We start from the raw sequence: 24,355 nt of genomic DNA on the forward strand, positions 1-24,355 counted from the left end.
TTCTATTTTTAAAAATAATTATTTCTTTCCAGTTATCTAAGTTAGTAGGCTTTAAAGCGACAAAAATTAACACATTTCAATCATTTCAATCTACATAAAAAGTTTTTTGAAGATATTTAAAGCAAATATTACCATAATATTGAGAACTTCATAACTGAAAAAGTCATTGACTGTATCAATAATGAAAAGCTAATTTTCTTGGTACAATAGTTCTGAGATTTTAATTTTCTTAGATTTAGGTGTATCTTCTGTATACTATGGGTGGTTATTGCTTTATCTAACATTATTATCTCTGTGCCAATTCAAGAATGATTTTACACCTTACAGAAATAAAGGATCTTATTATAAGGATTTGATGTTTTTATTTTTCTAGAAGAAGCCTTAAGATCTTTCATAAATGAGCAAAAACTGAAGGGTGAGAAAAGAGTAAGTCATGGTTCTGGCTGGAGCTCACAGTGAGGCAGGGAGAGGTAAGCTCTGATCACAAGGACTTGAGACAGCTGCTTCGTGTTTCCCAAGTGCTACCACTCAGAGAGGACACTAGTTGTCTTGTGAGATCAGAGATGCTTTACTGACAATGTCATTGAGTCCTTTTTAATGGGGAACCTGTTTCAACATAAGAAAGGGATCTGAACAAAGCTTACCCCATCCTTAGCAGAAATTAACAGTTCAGTTTGCTAAGTGATAATGAACTATAGACAAGGAAATCTGGAAGTCATCTATAGATCCTTAAAAAAATTTCACTTCCACGAAAGCATTGCTCTTTATAAAAATCCAATGATGTAAACTTACATTGAGTCATGCCACATCTATAATCATATGGCTCGGTCTGAGATAACAAACTCATTTCAAAGTGAAACTAAATGGCTTTGCTATTCTTGGGTCTTTGTAGTACATGGACCTTATTTGATTAGTAGACATAATTAGTAATTTAATTAGTAGGAACATTCTCTTATCCTCTCATGGTGAATCATGGACTTCATGTCTGTATGGTCACTTCTGAGCTACCTCTTCCTGCTACACAAGGACTCACGTTTGCATCACTCCCACTCAATTTCAGACGTCACTATTTTTTGTCAATAATCATTGATAAAATTAAAAACAAATGGCTATGGGTTTCAAGAAAGACAAAAAACTGAACATTTATTTTTACGTGAACGTCCCCTTCCAAAAAGAAAAGTTGCATCCACATGCTATTGAGACCAGTTATCATACCACTGAGTCTTGCTAGCTGAATAAAACGAGCTATTAGTTAAAATATAAAAAATACAAATACTAAAAAGTACACAAAATCATCAGATTTTATACTGTGATTGAAATACTTTTCAAACAATTTGATAGTTTTTATGTTAAAATTTTGTTTGCAAATAAAATTAGTCATTAATTTCATATAACAAGCATCTTTTTTTTCTCATTTCAACACTTTAAGAGTTGACTATATAAAAATAAAGTGAAGAGATTATAAATCATGCTTGTGTGTGTGTGTGTGTGTGTGTGTGTGTGTGTGTGTGTGTGTGTGTGTGTGTAGGTTATAGCATGATATTGGGATGTCTTCTTGCCTTTTGGTATGACTTTTCTATCTTGTATTTTGTCTCTGTCTCTCAGCAAACCTGAAGAACAGCAGTCCAGCTAATTGGCTGGACAGTAGTTCCCAGAATATGCCTATCTCTGCCTGCCAGGTGCTGGAGGTACAGATGAGTATTTTCATGCCCTACTTTATATGAATGCTGGGGAGTCAAACTCAAGATTCTCATGTGTACACTATGCAGTTTACCAACTGAGCCATCTACCACGTTCCAGAATGTGAATCTTTTGTGTAAATCACCCTTTAAGAAATAGAAAAACAAAAATTATTAGAAACCTATGTGTAACATGAAACTTAGACAGTCTGACTGATAAAACAAACCTGGAGCCAGGTATTGGGGTGAATGCTGAGAGACCAGAGAAATAGAACCTGCCACAGCTGATGTCACCTCGTCAACTTCTCAGCCGATCCTGTTTCCTCAAACTGCAAGCCTCTGAGTCCTCATCTGGAATGAATCTCAGCTGAATTGCTGCTAAAAGCCTAAAAGCTTAACCAGGCCCTAGTTCCTGGTCCTCACGCCTTATATACCTTTCTGCTTCCTGCCCTCACTTCCTGGGATTAAAGATGTGTGTCACCATGCCTGTTTCCAGTGTGACTGTGAACTCACAGAGATCCAGATGGATCTTTGCCTTTGGAATGCTAGGATTAAAGGTGTGTGTGCCACCATTTTCTAGCCTCTATATCTAGTGGCTGTTCTGTACTCTGACCTCAGATAAGTTTATTAGGGTGCACAATATATTGGGGAACCCTATGACTGATGGTCCTAGATTTATAATGGTTGGGCATTGAATTTGGGAACTTTATGACTGTCCAAAACAATCCACATTCAATAGAAACTTTAATTTGAACTTTGACCTTTCTGTGAGTGGTATATTCTTCAGATATGTGAGTTGATGGCAGTGAGCCATAGTCACCAGCCAACCACGTGATCATGAGTGTAAAGAAGATGCAAGGTGTACTTGACAGCATCCTTGAATCCAGGATCCGCTTTAAAAATACTTGTGACATTAGCTGGAGTGCACAGTGAAATGAGAGAAAGAGACAACAATTATTATTCGGCTGCCAGAGCTAAGAATTATATTCTGCAAGACCGTATGTGTGAGCAAATACTGACAGGTTTCACATAAACTAATTGTAAGCAAATGCTTTGGAGCATAGAAAGTTAAGAAGATAGTATTAGATTTCTTAGTTAATTTTGAATAAAATTAAGGAGCTTGAAAGATATCGCAGTGGTTAAGAGCACTGTCTGTAATCCTGTAATGTGTTCAAGTACACAGACTTTCCAATTCTGAGAAGGCAGGCGTTGAAAGACCACTTTGAAAGGAATTGTGTTTCAGGTTTCAGTTTGAATTTGATATTAAATGTAATTGTGCTGATATTTAGAGAGAAAAAAAAACAAAGAGCACCAGCTGCTATTCCAGAGGACCTAGGCTTGATTCCCAGCACTTACTTGGTGTCTTACAATCATCTGCAAATCCAGTTTCCGAGAGTCCAGATCCAATGTCCTCTTCTGGTCTCTGAGGGCCTGAGGCATGTAGCAGGTAAACAGATACACATGCAGGTAAAGCCCACATACATGTAAAATAATAATACTTTTTAAAGAATGAAATTAGTTGATCATTTTGAAGAATAGAATCAAAGTTTTAAACAGAAGAAAACTTACTTATACCTGGAATTTCCCTGCTAATGGATTTTCCATGTGTTCCAGACATATTTGTTGGCTAATTATTAGCAAGGTAGAAAAATAATATTTGTGTTTTTATTTCATTTCAGGGAAATTTTGAAGAGTAAAAGCTATAACCAAATGGCATATTTAATTTTATACAGTTTTAGGATGCTAAGCATAACTCAAAATGGTGGCTTAAAATTATCATCCAAAGTCATTAGAACATAGGAATAAAAGGTAAATTTATAGATACGATGACAAATTGACACTCAGTTTAGATATCAAAATAAAAATTATAAGTGATATATTTCCAAAGCTTTTACAAACTCAATTTTGTAATAATGTATATTATACAGCTTGCCTCATTAAACACAATCAAAATAAAATGGAGAAAAACAGAATGCCCGCTTTAAAAATATTTATTTTAATCCAATAAACTAATTTACTAGTCTGCATCAGAAAAGCCATGACTGACATTTTTATTAAATATCCTCCCCCAAAAGAGGGAGAAGCTGAGCCAAAATATTCAGAAAGGAGATAGAAATTCTGTCATCATAATGACTCCTAAATTGTATTAATGTCTACTGGAAATACAAAAGACTAAGAGAGAGGAAAATAAAAACAAATAGATTTATAATTTTCATATTGGTCTTTAAAGTAGGAGAAGCAAGAGTAAAGCAGTGAAGGGGAAAGATAGAGAATTAAGGAGGTAGTCAATCAGAATCGAAGCCAGATTCTGCCTCCCACGATCGGTCATGCTCATCCCACAAGTAGTAGATTTAGCAGTAAATTGCATTCCCTCTAAAACTTCTTATTACCCAGGCCGGCGTTTTAGTCTAAAAAGACAATGAGGATGGGATATTCGCAGCAACGTGCAAGTGATTTGGCCTCTCAATTTCATTTCACTCTTAAATACAAAAGCGTCCTGTGCTTCAAGTGCCTTGTGCTACAGTCGTCCCCATGGTACATCTGCTCACTTGAGCTGAAGGGGAATAGTACAGTGACTGTTTCAAAATGGAGATAAAATAAGAGAAGAATGTGGCACAGAGGCGTATTTCCTTTGTCTATCTATTTATTTAAAGAAAGGGACACAAATTTAGGGAGCAGTTTCAGAAAGGATGTGTTTGAGAAGGAAGTACCAAATTATTAGAGTGTAGCACAGGAGCTGGGAGAACCCAGTGCAGGGCTGGGAGTGTCTTCTGAGTTTATTTAATTTTTAGGAGCCTAAAGGGTAACTTTTCAGCAGCTTTTATTGCTAAAAAGAGATGTGGGTTCAGTTCCCAGTATCAACTGTTGGCTACCTCCTCAGGATATGTGCCACAGTAAAGGTTGCATGAAACAAACCAAAACCAAAACCAAAAAAAAAAAAAAAAAAAAAAAAAGAACAAGAAACAAAACAAACGAACAAACCAAAACCCAAAACCACAAAACGTGGAGGCCGATAAGACAATGCATTTATCACTAACAATATTGCTAATAATGAATTGATCCATATACTCTTGGGCTCTCAAACTATTCATTGATGTTGCAATGTATTGTGAAGATGCCAGTGTGTATACAAAGAGTTAAAGCTGAACATAGAAATTGAGGAGTACACATGTACCCAGCAAGCTGAAGATGGAAATTATGGTGGATTGTCTGGACCACAGTCACTTAAAAACACTAAGGAACTGAGCTGGATATCAATAAAATAAAGTCTAATTTATAATATTTTTCACTCGATATTTTAAAATTCTTTTTATTATTTCTTTTATTTTTGAGGTTTTAATGTAATCACATCATTTTCTGCTTCTTTTTCCTCCTTCCAAGTTCTCCTATATATTCTTGGTTCTTTCAAATTCATGGCTTCTTTTTTCATTAGTTGTTGATATATGCATATATATTGGGACATATATATATGTATATATATGGACATTATATATATTATGTATATATATGTGTCCCAATATAACCTGCTCAGTCTAAATAATGTTACTTGTATATGTGTTTTCAGGGATAACTATTTGTCATTGAAGAACTGTGGAAGGCCTACCCACCACCCTCACATTTCCCCAGAGTGCTCTTGAGTAGGAGCAGCAGGAAATATTAGTTACAAGAATAGAGGGGAGAAACAGGTAGAAAATACAGGACAGCCTCGAGAGGGCCTGGATCCTAATCTATTGGGCCCCGACTGTCTCTGCCCTAGGGTATTTACAGGAATGCCAAAGGGTGGAGCAAAAGACCTCCCCCAGCACAGCCAAGTGCAGACCATCTCAGACACCTGCACTCAGGCCTGTGGTCCAATCATTCTCTCCATACAGACCTGCTGGGTAAAGCCACTAGGAAACCTGAAAATGGGCTACAACAAATCACCAACTGCTGTGCCCTTCCCTAGAGAAGACTGTTTCTCCAACTCTCAGCACTACTTATTTACCTCCAGTTCTTCATGTATTGTTAAGGGCTCGTCTTTCTCCATCCACTTTAGCATGTATACTGTTGTTTACCTTGTACAGCTCATGTTTGGGTAATCATGTGGTGAGACTTTACGGATGTAGCTTCTAGAGTTACTAAGGACACAATCTCACAGCAAATTCTGGTCTTCTGAATCTTACAACTTTTCATTTCTTTTTCTGCAATGTTCTTTTCTGCAATGTTCCTTGAGTCTTAGATACAGGAGTTTTTTTTTGTTGTTGTTGTTAATTTACATGTATCCATTGGGACTGGGTTCCAAAACTCATCATGTTGATTGGTTGTGATTTTTCTTGTAATGTCTCTCCTTTTCCTGGTGAAAAAAAAAAAAAAAAAAAAAGTTTCTTTGATGAGGAATGAAGATGTATCTGTGGGTAGAAGGACACATATTTAGAATATGTTTTGGGATCATTCAGGTTTAGTAAAGAGACAGTTGTAGGTTCTTTTCCTAGAACCATTATCTCACCACCCTTGGTAGTTTACTAGGTTCCAAGTTCCAGGCATGGTTTCTTTATTGTTGAGTAGGTCTTAAGTCCAATTAGATCGTATGTGTTCCATTACTTCCCCATTAGGGTTACAGTTTTTAATAGAATTTTTGTTTGCATATTATACTTACTGATTTAAAATATTAATTGGTTATCCAATACCAAGTGGTAATCCCTAAAAACATACAGACAAGAAACATTATAAAGACTGGGCAGGCTGTACTTATATATTTAAGAATATATATGCAAAAATACGTACATATAGGTAACAACAATTAATGTAAAAAGAGAGCAAGGGGATATATGAGAGGGTTTGAGGGAGGAAATGGAAGAGAGAAATGACGTAATTATATTTTAATTCCAAAAATTAAAACATATATATGTACATGATGTTAGTAACTTCATTTGCAACTCACTTCTTGTAATAAGTTTTCAACTTTGTAAATTATATTTTGATAGCATTTTCCCACATTAAAAGAAGTTCAATAGAAAGTTAAAGGCACAGTCTTTTACATCACCTTTGATAAATATAGAAATGGAAGAATAAAAAAGAATATGTAACGAAGAACAAAATGGAAGTTTTGACAAGGCACAGAAGCATTCTATCCCAGAGCCGATCTTGTGCCAAAGACAGTGACTTGGAATTTCATCCAGTTAACCCACAAATAGCACATAGTTTTTCATTTGAAATTTTGAGAAAATATATATTTTTACATTATATAAAGAAAGGATCCATAGTTTAACATTTTGCTATTGTTTTTTCTTTATTCTTGAGACAAAGTGTATTATGTAGGACATGAGGGTCTCAAACTCCAGGACCTCCTGCTTGGCCACCAAAGTGCTGAGTTTGTACAATACCACACTTGCCTCATTACAACCTAAAAGTAATTTCAAGTTGATGCAGAATCAAATATTATCAGAATTTCTTCTCCTTCCAAAGACATTGGGCTGACATAAGCTGTCTCAAAGTATCAAGAAGTCAGAAAATCTGAAGTTTAAACCTTATTTACTAAGACTAAAAAGAAATTCAGGTTCCAATTTATACTTGGTATTTAATCAGGTCAATGCATTTATGGGAATATAATTATAAACTAATATTTACTTTTATAATTAGGATCCTGTATCTAAATGGAAAGCTTTTCAAATAAAATTAAAAAGCTTGTAATTCAATGCAGTATTAGCATATTAACAGATTTTAAAAAAGACTTAAGAGGCTCACAAAAAACCAGCCCCTCTCATTACTCAGATAAATGTCATGATATGAATTTCAGGTTGAATGTTCAACACTGCATTCCAAAGACACACTCGCTGTAAGGCCATGCTGGTTCTGAATTCCAACAGACCCAAAATGAGAGATTATTATTTGTTGAAACAAGGAAAGTGTTCAGTGAATGGTGCTGTAACTGTTCTTAGGAAAAACAAAATTGTAACCATGTACATTACTTAAAGCAGAGCCAATTGATAGAGGATATTAAAGGCATTCAAAATAAGTATTCATCTTTAAAGGCCTGGAAACTAGCATAGAAAAACTTGACTGAATTTCACTGGTCAAATGCTCAAATGTTCATAGATTTAAATACACACATACTAGCTTGATCCACTTATGGGACTCCCAGCAGTGGAAGCAGGGGCTGTCTCTGACTTCTTTGCTGGCTTTTAGGACCCTATTCTTCATACTGGGTTGCCTTGTCCATCCTTGATACAAGGGGAGTACTTAGTCTTACTACAAATTTATATGCCATGTTATACTGATATCCATGGGAAGACTGCCCCTTTCTAAATACAAACAGAGGAGTGGATTGGGAGGGAGATGCAAAGGGAGGGGGAGGGACTTGGAGGAGAGGAGGGAGGGGAAACTAGCCAGGGTGTAAAAATAACTAACTAAATAAATGAATAATGAAAAATACACAGACATATATGAGTATGTATGTTTTTATTAGAGATATTGTATAATCTTTGGATGAAATTAACACCAGAATAGTTGAGATCACATTTGAAAACTGCTACATTCTACTCTTTATAAAAATAGAGATTTTACTTACCAAAAGCAATATACAGATTCAATGCAATCCCCATCAAAATCCCAACACAATTCTTCACAGACTTGGAAAGAACAATACTCAACTTTAAATGGAAAAACAAAAAACCTAGGATAGCTAAAAGAATCCTGTATAATAAAACAACCTGTGGAGGCATCATGATCCCTGACCTCAAGCTCTACTATAGAGCTATAGTAATAAAAACAGCTTTGTATTGGCATAAAAACCGACATGTGGACCAATGGAATTGAATTGAAGACCCTGACATTAATCCACACACCTATGAGCATATGATTTTCGACAAAGAAGCCAAGACTGTACCATGGAAAAACGAAAAGAATCTTCAACAAATGGTGCTGGCATAACTGGATGTCAACATGCAGAAGATTGCAAATAGATCCATATCTGTTGCCATGCACAAAACTGAAGTCCAAGTGGATCAAAGACCTCAACATAAATCCAGTTACACTGAACTTGATAGAAGAGAAAGTAGAAAGTAGTCTGGAATGAATTGGCACAGGAGACCATTTCCTAAATATAACACCGGTAGCACAGACACTGAATGCAACAATTAATAAATGGGACCTCCTGAAACTGAGAAACTTTTGTAGAGCAAAGGACACAGTCAATAAGACCAAACAACAGCCTACAGAATGGGAAAAGATCTTCACATCTGGCAACCCCACATCTGACAGAGGGCTGATCTCCAAAATATATAAAGAACTCAAAAAGCTAGACATCAAAATACTGAACAATCCAATTAAAAAAATGGGCTACAGAGCTTAACAGAGAATTCTCAACAGAAGAACCTCAAATGGCTGAAAGGCATATTAGGAACTGCTCAATATTCTTAATCATTAGGGAAATGCAAATCAAAACAACCCTGAGATACCATCTTACACCTGTCAGAATGGCTAAGATCAAAAACACTGAAGACAGCTTATGTTGGAGAGGATGTGGAGTAAGGGGAACACTCCTCCACTGTTGGTGGGAATGTAAACTTGTACAACCACTCTGGAAATCAGTATGGCCGTTTCTCAGAAAATTGGGAATAAATCTTCCTCAAGACCCAGTTATACCACTCTTGGGCATAGACCCAAGGAATGCTCAATATTACCACAAGGACACATGCTCAACTATGTTCATAGTAGCATTATTCGTAATAGCAAGAACCTGGAAACAACCTAGATGCCCCTCAACTGAAGAATGGATAAAGAAAATATGGAACATATACACAATGCAGTACTACTCAGCAGTAAAAAAAACAATGATATCATGAAATTTGCAGGCAAATGGATGGAACTAGAAAATATCATCTTGAGTGAGGTAACCCAGACACAGAAGGACAAACATAGAATGTACTCACTCATCAGTGGATAGTAAATATGAGGGAAGGGATGGCCAGACTACAACCCACAACTCCAGAGAGGCAAGCTAACAGGGAAAGACCCTAGGAGGGACACATGGATGATCCTGCAAAGGAGAAGTGGATGAGATCTACATGAGCAGACTGGGTGTGGGGGGGTGGCGGAGGGCGAGGAGTGGGGGATAAGAACATAGGGAAATGGGAGGGTCAAGCTGGAACAGGGACAGAGTGGGAGGGCAGGGAGGAAGATACCATGATAGATGAGGGACATCATGGGAACAGGAAGAGGCAGGGTGCTAGAGAGGCTCTCAGGAATCCACAAGGTTGACCCCACCTTGGTCTGCTGGCAGTGGTCCAGAGGGTACCTGGACCAGTCTACTTTAGTGACCAGCCTAGCAAATAACCTAGTTGTCATCATAGAGCCTTTGTCCAGTGACTCATGGAGGCAGATACAGAGATCCACGGCCAGGCACCAGGCTGAGCTCCGGGGATCCAATTGATGAGAGAGAGGAGAGATACTGCAGGCAAGGGACATTGAGATCATGATGGGAGGATGTGCAGAGATGATGGGCCACACTAGTGGAAGCCCATGAACTGTGGACTGGTGGCTGTAGAGCCCCCATGGGATTGGACTACACCCTCTGGATATGGAAGACAGTTGTTTGGTTCGAACTGTTTTGGGGGGCACCCAGGCAGGGGGATCAGGATCTGACCCTGGTGCAAGGGCAGGCTTCTGGAACCCAGTGTCTGTGGTGTGACACCTTGCACAGCCTTGGTGCAGTGGGAAGGGGCTTGGACCTGCTTAAGCTTAGTGTGCTGGGCTCTGCTGACTCCCCATGTGGAATGTGGGAATGCGGGGTGGCTTGGGAAAGAGGGCTGGGGGGTGGAAGGAGGGAGGATCTGTGGATAGTATGTGGAGTGAGTAGGAAATTTCTTAATAAGGAAAAATGAAAGAAAAAATAGAGATTTTAAATGAGAGTGGGGCAGAAGTCACTCACCGAAGCTTGAGGCCATAAGCGGATTGATCAAAAAGGTCACCAACAAGACAGCCTCATAATAACTGTACTTATTGGACTTCTTCTTGCATGCTATTTCTGTGTCTTCCACATGAGAAAAACTTGAACTATGAGTCATATAGTGAACACAATAACAAGCCAGTCAGGCAGAGTAGTTTGACAGATCGCTTCACATTTATTTGATGTGCACCTTCTTTTTAACAAGTCTTTTTGACAAAAAATCCCAGCTGAGCACATTCATTACAATAGTTTTATCACTAGGAGTTAAAGAAACAAATAGCAGACATAATACAAAATATTTTGTACTTTAACATAAAACTCACTAAGCAGAGGCCCACATTTCAGTCCTTTTGGCACTATTTCCCCCCTACTTGATTATTTTTTGTGTAAACTTACACTTACTCCAAGTCAGAGATTAAAGACTACACTTAGAACTTAGAACCTTGAAAGACAAAATGTAGGGGAAACAAATTTTCTTGTTTTCCCATTTATTCTATGCAAAAATTAGTTTTCAAAAAACTAATAGCAACAACCACAAAGGAAACAACATGATGCCCTTTGTCACACAACTTTAAACTAGAGACGTTGGCAATTATTTATAAATCAGAGTCCATTCAAATACACCTGGGGATACTTTGGATGTAAAATAGGAAATGCTGAGTTTCATTTTCTGATATGAAGCTATGTAGCAAGAGTTGAATAACAGAAAGGAAGTGAGAAATAAGCAGTACTTTGGGGTTTGTCTTCACAATACAGGTTTTGAAGTTGATAGGATTTGTCATTAGATTATTCATACAAATGTGTATAAGATTCATAAGTTGTTAATGAAAGTCTATTCCATTCTTGATGCTCAAGTCATACAATTTGTCATAAGGTGCTAACATGCATTTATTGGGGAATTTTTTTGTGTTCTATCGCTTTGTTGATTTTTGTCCTGCATACAATTGTCTTAATCAGTGCAGTTTAATATTGGCTGTTAGAAAATATAAACAAACCTCTATGGTCAACACTACCCCCTTTATCTTTTCAATATTTAATATTTATATTTCATTCATAACTTATGAATCTTATACAGGCTGTTCATGTAGATCTCATCCATTTCTCTGTCATTGGGCGATCCCTGTGTCTTTCTTGGGGTCCTGTTTTCCAGATAGCCTCCCTGGTATTGTGAGTAGCAGTCCAGTCATCCTTGTTCCACATCTAGTATCCTTCTATGAGTGAGTACATACCATGTTTGTCTTTCTGAGTCTGGGTTACCTCACTCAGGCATTTACCTCTCTTATCTCTCAAACTCAGAACTCACACATTCTCTGGCCTGTTTCCTTTCATTTTTCTTGCTAGTTCCCCAAAATCACTAGGTGTCTTGTCCATAGCCCATTTGAATTAGGGCAGTGGTGTAAGTTGTCAAGAAATAGAAGAGAACACCCATGAGCATCATGGGAGACAGAGGGTTTTGTTGAGACTCATTACAGAGTGAGAGAGCAAGGAAGTCCAGTGTCCAAAGGTGACATTGGGTCTAAGGTTGACAGCTTAAATAATCGGCACACCCACCCTTTGTGATACCTCACTCAGAATGATTTCTCTCTCCACATCTTTGCCATGCATAGGTGCTTTGTACCACTGCTAAAGTCCAATGAGATCATGCTGGACCAAGAGGAACTTCTTCCCCATAGCCTTTCTTTGATGAACCACTTAAAGAAAGGAGGACATTTTATGTACTCACACATAAGTGGCTACTAGATGTAAAAGCAAAGGATAACCAGACTACAATCCACAGCTCCAGAGAAGCTAGCTAACATGGTCTCTAAGAGTGATGCATGGATTGCTCTAAGAAGGGGAAATAGATGAGATCTCCTGAGTAAACTAGGGGTGAGGTGGGGGCAACAGAGGGTAGGGTATGGGGGGATGAGAACATAAGGGAATGGGATGGTCAAGTTAAACTTTAATTTTTAAAGTTTTGTTTTTATTTATGTGTATATGTGTGTCTATGCGAGTGAATGCTGCATTAATAGAGGTGCTCTCATAGGCAAGAAGAGGGCATGAGATCCCTTGGAGATGAAGGAATAGGTATTTGTGAATCATCTGATGTGGTTGTTGAAACCAAACTTGGGTATCTGGAGGAGCAGTAAGCAGCATAACTGATGAATGATCAACCATATCTTACGCTTTCAACTGCAGAAGTAGTGATATTATTAACTTACATGGCCCTGTTCTTATAGGAACATCACTCTAGGAAATAGATGACTTAGAGCATTTGTAAGAAAGAATCTTCCCTTGTAGATGACAATGTTGAATCTAGTCTCCAATATGCATGACAGGGAATCCATGGCTCTTCAAGAAGGGCTTATCTGAACATTTCAGTCTGAAAGGTTTGACACTGGAAAGGGGCTATTTCAGGACTGGAGGTAAATGTTCCTTTTTCTCAGTAACCATACACCACACCTATTTGCTATAACATTGTGTTGCTTATCTCTAGTGGCCATAATCTAAAATTTTGCAAAAAGATCTTGTTTGTTGCCTTATTCTATTCTTGGAAAGGTTAGAGAAAATCACCGAAAAGCAAATGGGTGCCATGTATTCTGTATTTTCCTCGCCCCCTTGCACAACAACAGTGGCTATGAATGTCATTGGTGCCTATCACCCTGATCTCTTGTTAGCATCCACCAAATTTAATATTTTCATTTACTGAAGAACAAAGTAAACAAACAAATAACAAAACCGAACCTGTCTATTGACTTCCTTAACACCTCACTATTCTAATTTCTTCATTTTCTTCTTTATTTCTTCTCTGTCCTCCTCCGCTTCTGCCTTTTTAACGGAATTCTTTCAAAAGTTTCTGAAAGAATTTCCTGAGTTGGAAATATCACATTCTACATGCATCTACAATGGATCCTTTTGTGTTCATAGAAATTCTATTTATTATTATTATTTATTATTATTCTATTTATTTTTATGATATATATATGCATATAAAAACCCTTCTTGAGTTAATGGATATATAAAAGTGTATGTTAGTTATATTTACATATCTTTTCAAAACTTATAGGAGATTTAAATGTTTAGTCTTTGATCTCCAGATACGTCAGTTCTATGGTGTTTCCTGTTGCAAGAACTACATCCAAAACCCAATCCTAGGCAAAACAAATGCTCTTTGCCACAGATCATTTGCGCCCTTTTATTCCCTCCATCTCTTTCTCATACACCCCATTAGCTTCTGAAGCAGCCTGTCTTATCATTCCTGATTTTAAGCACTTATTGATTTCTTCCTATGTCCACAGACATTGCTATGGTTCATTTGCATTGCTATAATTCATCTACCTTTTCTGTTATTCCTCCTTCTTTTGACTTGGAATCCACATCTATCTATAGTCAGTAAAAATCTTCAAAGTAAAAATTTGATGTAAAAATAAGGTGATAATTTCCTATTGTTCTAAATTCCAAAAAAACGTGATAGCAAGATATATCTAATATCTTGAAGAATATTTATCTCCCTAACATTCTACTTGGATGTTTTCCCACTGATTGAATTCAGCAACATTTTTTAAGGTCTCTTTTTTTCCCCTCTCCTCCCCTCTCCTCTCTTCTCCTTTCCTGCCCTTTCCTTTCTTCCTTCCTTCCTTCCTTCCTTCCCTCCCTCCTTCCTTCCTTTCTTTCCCTTTGCCTTTGTGCCTTTTTTTCTTTTTTTTCCATCACTGTCACTGGTTTCCTGTTAGGATAAATTAGTCTAACCAAGTGACCCTGTTTAGATTCATAGATATAACTTGATTTTTTTTTGCTTTTACTTATTCATAAGCACACTGTGTTAATAAAGTTCAGATATGTTTGCCATTCTACTTTTCTGTGTTTGAAATCTTACAGCTTTTCATACTGCCTCTCTAGTGTGGTCTTTTTAAACTATTCATCTAAGATTAATAAGTGTAGCTCTCAGAGTAATCATTATTCTTATCCAGCTCTCAGCACTCTGAGAGCTACAATAGTAACCACTCTGACAAGACTTATCCACTGGTGCAATCGTGGTAGGAATGTTACAGGAGTAACCAACCACTTCTGATTGGATCTAAGTCCTGCTCCACAAGTTAAAAGCCACTCCTGGCACAACTATCATGGACAAGACCTGGGGACCAGACAGATGCTAGGACCTATGAGAGAATCTATTCCTGATATCCTGCTAAGTTATCATAGTATTAAATCTGCTCCTAGTAACCTATCCTTATATCCATAGATCAGTGCATACCTCAACCCTCATCAGAGAAGCCCCTTCCTTGAGTAGATAATAGCACAGTTACCCACAACTGGTCAAAGTACAGAGAATGAGACCACAGAATTCCCAGCCCTAAACATGACATCTATATTACACCCTTCCTCCTCAATCTTAGGGATTATTTTGAAAGAGGGGATGAGGAGATTTTAAGTGCCAAAGGCAGTAGATGCCTATAAGTAAATGGTGTTTTCTGGGTGCAGCAGGGAAACTGTGCATATGAACTTACAGTAGTTGGAACAGCATGTACAAAGCCTATACAATGTCAATACAGACAAAAGCCTAGCATGGAGAAAGTGAAAAATATGAAATCCCATCCCCAGCTGATGAGTTATGGCCAAGCAGTAGCTGCTGGGAGATGGTGTGGCTCTCGATAGGTAGACCAAACACAGTATAAATTGTACTTGATTGGTAAAAGGAAGATAAGAAAAAGAAAATAAAGCCGGGTAGACAGGAAAGGAGGGTGGATCTGGCGGAGTGTAGGAGAGCGAGCATGACCAAAACACATCACACAAAATAAAAAACAGTAATAAAAATTGCAAAACAAACAAACAAAAAACAAAAAAACCCTATTCATTTAAAATCTTTTAATGATATTTACTACTTTAAGATTCTTGAATGTTTCATTGTCAATGTTGAGACTTGAATATCTTATTGTCATTGTTAGCTTCTCAATGACTTGGATCTTACCTGGTTCCTTGATTCAGGGATGTATCACAGCTTCCTTGACCATAGGAGCAGGCATTGACTCATCCTTTATATGACCCCATTGCTTTCTAAACTATGGTATTTGAATAACGTTATTTCTTCCTCTGGAATATTTCTCCCTCTGGAATAGACTTCTCACTTTTTGAAATATATCCTCTCTTCAGGTCAAATTCTAGTATTTGTTAGTTTACTCACATTACTGTCACAATGATTGCTGAGCAATAAACAGTTGATATTTATATAGGCAAATGTTCTTAGATAAATTTTTGCTCCTATAAATAGGCATAAATAAGCGCTTATTAATAAGATGTAACAAGTTAGTACTCCTATGTTAAAACTAGAATTGTTTAAACAATTGTCTTAAAAGTTAATTTTTTTTTTTTTTTTTTGGTTTTTTGAGACAGGGTTTCTCTGTGGAGCTTTGCGCCTTTTCCTGGAACTCACTTGGTAGCCCAGGCTGGCCTCGAACTCACAGAGATCCGACTGACTCTGCCTCCCGAGTGCTGGGATTAAAGGCGTGCGCCACCACTGCCCGGCAAGTTAATATATTTTTGATCGTGAGCTTAGCCTTTAATGACTGAGTCATCTCTCCAGCCCTGCCCCTTGCCAGCTACAGCACACAGGACAGTGGCCCCGCACCCTGTCTGGGCAGCACACTAGAACTGACCCTGTTGTTGGAGGTGTTGATAAATTAGGTGTGAGGACATGAGATCAGGATAGCTGATTCCTAGTTCCCCCTGTATACCCTCTGCTGCAGTTGGGAGAGAGGGCCCTCTACCTCATCTGAGTAAAACAGTACAAATGGCCCTGGTGTGAGTTTGAGTGGGCAAGATCTGGGGACCTACAGGAGAACAGGAGAACTGACTCCGCCCCTTGCTGTAAGCTGCATTGGGTGAGCTAGCTGAAGCAGTAATGGAGAGCTTACCTGGGTAGAAAGGATGAGGGAAAGCTGGTGGGCTGATTAACCCAGGTACCACCCAGACCCAGAACCAGGTTAGCCCATGCCAACATCTACCTTATCTACGAACTGTTGGAGCATGTGAAGGGCTCAAACCTACAGATCCAAAACTGCTAGATCTCCACAACACAAGACAACAGAATTTCCAAGAGACATCCCAGAGAGAGCCCGTTATTGATAGGGTAGCAGAAGCCAGAGGCCTTGAACCAGACCAATGACTCATAGCAATGGACACTCATCACTTATTAGTAAAGATGAATGAATTGAAATGTACACTGTGTGACTCGGCGGGCCACACTACAACTTCCATGATGAGATTCTTCTCCTTTTTTTTGGTTTTGGTTTTAGTTTTTCTCTTAAATTTTGATTTGGGGGGAAGTTGCATGGGCAGGGACTGGACATGAGGGGACAGGGAGATAAGTGGGATCAAGATGCATGATAGGAAATCCAGAGAATCAAGAAAAATTGAGAAAAAAAAGTTAATTATATAGTACTAATTCTTCTGAATAATACATTTCAGTGTTTTAACATATTTTAGCACTTAAGTTAACAATATATTATTTTAAACTGTTCTGCATTAAAGATACTAACTTGTTCACATTCCTAATTAGTATATTATTTAAGCCTTTGTGATAACTGTTCTAAGTATATACACCAGTAGACACAGAAAAAAAAAATAGAAAGATGGTGCTAATTTATGTTTAAAAGGATAATGTCCATAACTACTCTCATGGGAGCCAATCTAAGTGACAGTTTTAAAGGTGACAGATTACATTATCTTTTAAAATAATGAACTATTCATTTCAACTAACCTGAAGAGTTTTCTTATGACTGATGTCTCTTTTAGTTTCCTCTCATATAAATTACATGAACAATATTTTTGTTCATTTTTTTGGCTAAATTGCTTACATTTTTCATATTGAACTATTAGAACATTTTATGTTTAAAAAATACATTTTCAGAATTATTGTGTGTGACTCTTTCTGCGTGTGATGTGTGTGTGTTCCACAGCATACATTTGGAGGTCATTAGGTAAATTTGAGAAGTTAAGTCACTCAAACTCAGGCCATTAGGCTTACATGGCAAGTATTTTAACCCAGTGAGCCATCACTCAGGTACAATTTCATGCTTTTAAAATGTATTTTTAGTGTGTATGTGTGTATGTGTGTGTGTGTGTGTGTGTGTGTGTGTGTGTGTTTGTGTGTGTGTGTGTGTGTGTGTTTATGTGTACATGGGCATATATACATTCATAGAGTTTTTCCAGTTTGTCTTATGTTTACCTAACTGTTTTTTGAGATATTGATCATTGATATATACTGATTTCGTATTAACAAATTGAACTTTATTATTAACGCTCCTATTTTTCCTTGATACAGTATTGTTTTCAACAGGATTATGGATATTTTAAAAGTATTATTACCAAGTTTGTTATTGTTTTAGCTACCCTGGTATTTTGTTGTTGTTTCATTTCTCCATATGAAGTTGATTCTAAACATTTCCTTTTGAAAACTTTTGTCTCTTTTGTTTTCCCTTTTATTGAAAACAAATTTTTCTCTCACATATTATACTCTGGCTACTTGTTCCCCTCCCTCTATGCCTCCCGGTTCCTTCCCAGCTCCCTTTCCATATGAATCTACTCACTTTCCATCTCTCATTAGTCTATGGGATAAAAATAATAAAATATAATATAATAAAATACAACGAAAACTGACATCTGAATAGTCCAAAACAAACAAACAGAAGGAAAAGAGCCCAAGAGAAGGTACAGGAGAAACATATAGATACAGAGACCTATTTATTCACACATTCAGGAATCTCATAGAAACACTAAACTGGAAGCCATAATATATACACAAAGGACCAAGAGGGTTAAAAATAGAGACAAAAAAGTGTGTGTGCGCACACACGCATACACAAAAACTATGGATGATCAATGTTCCCTGATCTAGTTAGAGATACTCTTACCCATTTTTTGATCAATTAAAATATTAATTTGTCTTTACATTACTGCTTTTCCTTTATTGAATAGAGGAAATCTGGCTGTTTTAAAGAACCATGTGCTAGCATTCCAGTTATTCCTTTTACATAAACTTGTGTCCCACTATTCATATATCTCTTCAGACGAATCTTGTGAAGCGTTTTCAAGCTTTTCCTGTGTGTTTTAACCCCATGAAGTTTATTTTACATTTTATTCAGTTTGAATATTGATATAACACTTTATCCTTGGTAATTTTCAATGTTACCTCCCCTGTAAATAAAAAAAAAATCTCCTTCTGTTTCTGTTCTTTTATGTATTGTGTTGTAATTTATATCTGTTCACTAATTATTTATCTCATTACAGAAGAAATTTATTTTCCTGTTTTTGTCTTTCTTGCTTATGAATCATAAAGACCTTACAAACTGTCATGTAGATTGTCTAGTCAGTTATTTCTGAAGAGTTGTTATTGGGTTGAAACTTGTTTTTAGTTTTTGGAGACAGAGTTTCTCTATGTAACAGTCCTGGCTGTCCTAGAACTTGCTCTGTAGACCAGGCTGACGTTGAACTCACAAAGATCCACATGCCTCTGCCTCCCAAATGCTGGGATGGGTTAAAGTCATGTGTCACCACTGCCTGGTGGCTTCAACCTTCATTTATTTAGATATTCTATTAATTTGAGACATATTTCAACTGTCCCCAACTTTTATTTTATTTTAGCTTTTATTTCTCATATTTTCACCTGAAAATCAGGTAAGACTCACTCACTATTGGTTTGTTTGCATGGTCCAATTGGCCCATCTCCGTGTTTTCACTCTCAGTTTTTATTTCATTTGAAACTGTAGATCTGATTGACACTCACAAACCTTCATCATTTCTTCTTCTTCTTTTTTTTTTTTTTTTTCGAGACAAAGTTTCTCTGTGTAGCTGTGGAGCCTATCCTCCTTCCTGTCCTGAAACTCGATCCATAGTCCAGGCTGGCCTCTAACTCACAGATGTCTGCCTGCCTTTGCCTACCAAGTGCTGACTTAAGGCACACGCCACCACCGCCCTCATCATTTCTTGATTCATAACAATTTAGTAGCTTTGCTTTGAGGAGATAGCAGTGTTGGCTCTAGTTCAGATGTTTTGTGCTCACACATTTTTCCCCATTCCTGTTTGCACTGGTGGAGATATTCCTCTCCTGGAGGAACCGGTGAAGAACATACGTAAAAAGAAAATAGTTTCAGAATTAAATAAGCTTTAAAATGAAAATTTTAAGCTTTAAATGTATGTCTTATGGTTTAAAACATGGAATATGGACATGGTGTTTTCATATGTATATATGAGCACTTTTCTGATTCATTTCAACATAAATTTATTTTTATAAGGCAGGCAGAAAAGACAGCCAGACAGGAAGGACTTGGGTCAATTTATTCAAACTAAAAAAATTTAAACAAACAATGGGCTTAATATGGGATAGCTACTACTTTAATCTAGTTCTGTATTTTAGGTAAAATGACATTTCTTTAGTGTTGTTGACAGCAAATGTCCCTCTATATTTTATTCTGCTTTATCTTAGAGAAGTTTTCACTTTGTTATTGCTTATTTATATTTCCCAGAGTTGGATGAAATTGATGAAACTTGCCTTTTAGCAACTTTCCAAATATAATTTGAAGACAGAGTCTATGAATACTTTTATTCACCAAAGGCAATTTGAGTTAGCAGGCAGAATATGGTGTCCAGAGAATATGTGACAGAGACAGACACAGGAAGGTGGTTGATATTTGGGACTTTCCAAGAAAGACATTAGAAAACCAAGGAGAGGCGGATTGGTGGAGCAAGGTGATGAAGAATTTAGGGCCTGTCACTGCTCACAGACCCACACGGGTAAGCTAAAGAGCTGTACAAAGTATCAGGGGGACAGACATCCGAGGACTAATTGCTGCCTGGAATTGTGAGCGTGGAGGAATTGACCAGAAAATAAAGTAGGAATTCAGACAGAGAGACTTCAGAAATTGCATGGGAGCAACTTACATAGATAGAGACCTCAGTCCAAAGGGCAAGGGGCAGTGGAGATTTTCAGACCTATTCTCAGGAATAAAATCAAAATATTCTTTCTTAATTTGGCTGTATTGACAAAGAAATGGGCATTTAAGAGTGAAATCCTTGCTGGCATGGAAGAGGTTATGACAAGGTTGCAGTTAGTTTGAAGATTTTAGAAAAACGTAACCCAGTTCCAATGCTCTTTAGTCTATTTCAAGTGTGTTTACATTATTTCCTTTTTTTTTTTTTTTGCTTTTTAAATGCCTTGGTGAAGGAAGTCCAAGAGACTCCCTGTGAAATATAGGCTATTATTTCTGTCCTTGATTCCCTCTTAGGACCTGAAGGTAAGAAAGACTCTGTTGCCAAAGACACCACACACTTTAGACTCAAGACTTGGGAAAATCAAGCTGGAACTGATCGCTCTCACAGTATCTGAAGATGCTATGAAAGCTGCCCAGGGAAAAGAGTCGTCCGTAGCACTACCCAGCTGTGAACAAAATAGGAAGAGATCCGAAAGGGTTCAACAGCGGCACTTACATGTTGGAGGGAATCAACAGCCGTCTAATTGGAGTTAAGGCCTGCTGAGTAGGAGGGAATTCATGCCTAGTACTTTATAACTAGCCTACTTCCATGCTTGGTGAGGGCATGGATCTCAGAAGAGAACCATTACTGTGACTTTCCTAAATCAGTATAGTTTCTAACTGCATTCTAAATACCACGTCCTTATATCAATAGATAAGTATAATTCCAAACCCTCATGAAAGAATTTTTTTTTTTGCAGCATATACAAAACATTACAGAAATTTTAACTGGTCAAAGTATAGAGAGAAAATGACTATAGAACACTCAACACTAATTGATACATCTACACCACAATCTACACCTAAGGCTCACATAATATTGCAAAAGGGGGGTGGAAAGACTGTAAGGGTCAGAGGACCAGGGTGTCCTCTACAATATAGTGTCATCTACATATTACAGGGTGGGCAGCTGCATCCATGAAGTTAACATGACCGTCTAAACAATACCAGGACCAGGACAATGATAGCAACAGTTGATATTTCTACATAGATGGGAGTATTTCATGGAACCTCACCCCTACATGAGAAGCTGTAGACAATTGATAGATGCCAAGAGAGGGAGATTTAATGTTCTCCAAGGATGAATTCCCTGATAGAATATCCAATCGCAGTTGGTCATCCTAAACACAAATACATATAAGCAATACCTAATGGACTTAGTCGGCTCTGCGTGTGTGTGTGTGTGTGTGTGTGTGTGTGTGTGTGTGTGTGTGTGTGTGTGTGTGTGAGTGTGTGTGTGTAGTTGTGCAGAGGAGTGGGAGAAATAGAAATGGTGAAAATACAGTACTCATATATGAAAGTCTTAAAAAAATAAAAACCAATGAAGAACATGTTATATAAAAATCATAATTGTATCTTTTTAAAAAGTATTTTATTTTGTTATTAAATATATATGTTTCCGTGTATGGGATGGGTGTAGGTGAGTGCAGGTACCCTTAAAGCCAGAGGTGTTGTGACCTCCTGGAGCCTGGATAATAGGGGCTTGTGAGACTCCTGAGGAAATGTTGGAAATAAAATAGGTTCTTTTTAAGAGCAATTGGTGCTTCTAACAACTCGGCTGTCTCTTCAGTCCCATATGATTTGTTTATTTACTAAGCATTTCTAAGATACATGAAACCAAAAAAAAAAATGTTGTTTGCTCAAACTTACAGCTCCAAGCTCATAGGGAGTTACCTGCAAAAATGTTTGTGTTGGTTATTTCGAATTACGGAGCATATCACATAAATTTTAGATTACAGAATATTTTTAAGCTTGAAATATTGTCCTTTTGCATAACTTTTCACTTATAATATTATTTTCAAAAATATGTCAAATTACAGTAATGTTATTTTCCATATGAAACATAGTCTCTCCTGTTTTACAGAGACCATGTTAAATCACTCTGTCATAAACATGTTTACTGGTTTTCAGTATTTATTCTCATGTTGTCAAAGATGTTGCCATTAATGCCCTTATTAAGTAACCTTTCTAAAAATGTCATGAAATATTACATAAATAAATTTTTAATTATTTTTTTGTCTGTGAGCCTGGAAATCATTCCAGGGCCTTGCACAAAATTGCTAGGTGAGTCTTCTACTATCAAGCCCTTATAAACAGTTCTAAATTCAGCTGTGTAGTCATCCTTTTACAGTCTAGAATGCTATTCAAAATGTTGGATGAGGGTCGGGTGGTGATTGCAATATCACTGTTGTTTCTTCATCTCAAAATTCCTATCCTGATCAAGATGCTTCTTCTCTTTCAGGTTTTGCATCAGCTTGTTGGCTCTGCAGTCTGAAAGCTCTTGATCTTTAATGATCTGTAGCACATCTGTATGCACAATAATGCCTTCCAAACTCCTGAACAAAAGGAAATCATTAGGCACCCATCACAGGGTTCTTTTAATACATTTTCCATGCAACAGTGCTTTTCCAAAATGCAACCCATTTTTGCATAAAAAATAAGAATTGCAGTGTGTAGGGATAATCAGGTAGTTATGCTGAACTAATGAGCTTTTCTCTTTCTGACAGTCCTCTGATGTGGTAATTGGGAATTTAGTCATTCCTTACACCCAGAAACGATGAGTTCTACACCTTCGGTTAGCATGAAAGATTTCCTTATGCTATAGTACTCTGGCCAGGCAAGTTTCATTTAACAAAGCAACGTTGCATCCATTGATTAAATTCGATGAAATACTAGGCTGTCTGCTTACTCATTTGCTTAAAACCATTTATTAAGGCTGAGCTACTTTGCATATAATATAAATTGATTGCGCCCACTTGCCACTGTTTTTTCTTTCCGTGAGTGGATATGAAAGAGTGTGTCATTTTTTTTCTTTCTTGCTGTGTAAAACAAAGTTTAAATGCTTTAACATATGGTCAACAAGGAAGTGATGATGCACTGGTAAGGATAACGTGTCTTTATTTCTTTAGAGTAAATATTTCTCCAAGTTTTACTCAAGTTTAAGAATTCTATTGTCACAATTTTAGTCATTCCTCCTCTCTCTATTTATATTGTTCCACATTGTGTTTCAGAATTCAGCTGGAGGTTCCATAACTGTCCTTCTTTGAAGGGGATATTCAATACAAAAAAGGGGAGGAACAGCCTGAACCATTCATTTAGACTAGTAGTGTATTTATTTTGACACTAAGGTAACATCTTTACTATGAGAAGATGTTGAAAAATAAGATCCCATGCAGCAAGAAGATATTGAAAAGATGGGCTGTGTTTTGCCTTATTTTTATTTTTAAGATCTACTTATGTGTACAAATGTTTTGCCTGCATGTATTCTGTGGATACCATGAGTTCACTGTTTGTGGAGGCACCAAAAGTATGCTATCTATTGGAACTGGTTTTTAGTAGACAGGTTGGTGCTGGGAATCAAGCCTAGGTCCTCTAGATGACCTAGCCAGAGCTCTTAACCACCCAGTCATTTCTGCAGCACCAACTTTAGTCCATTTCTTTTTGAAGTTCTAGCCTTATCTGGCACTGTTGTGGAAATACAGGCATTAGTTTCCAGTTTCGCTCATTGATGCCACTTCCATTAATGCCATAGCTCTGTCCTTGTGACCTGGGTGAATAGAACCCTTTCCCTGCTTCCTGGTGATGTCAGACGTGTCAGTGGATGATGTCTTTATAAAGGAGAGAACAAGCCACACCTCCAAATCTGTGAGTAGATGTTTGAAAATAATTTATTATTAAGTTGTTTAAATGCATATGATTCTATGCATTTCTATTCTATATATATTCTATTCTATATTTAAAGGGAT

The sequence above is a fragment of the Peromyscus californicus genome, unplaced genomic scaffold (genome assembly GCF_007827085.1).
Source record: "Peromyscus californicus insignis strain IS unplaced genomic scaffold, ASM782708v3 Scaffold_24__1_contigs__length_46423439, whole genome shotgun sequence".
Classification (NCBI taxonomy): domain Eukaryota; kingdom Metazoa; phylum Chordata; class Mammalia; order Rodentia; family Cricetidae; genus Peromyscus; species Peromyscus californicus.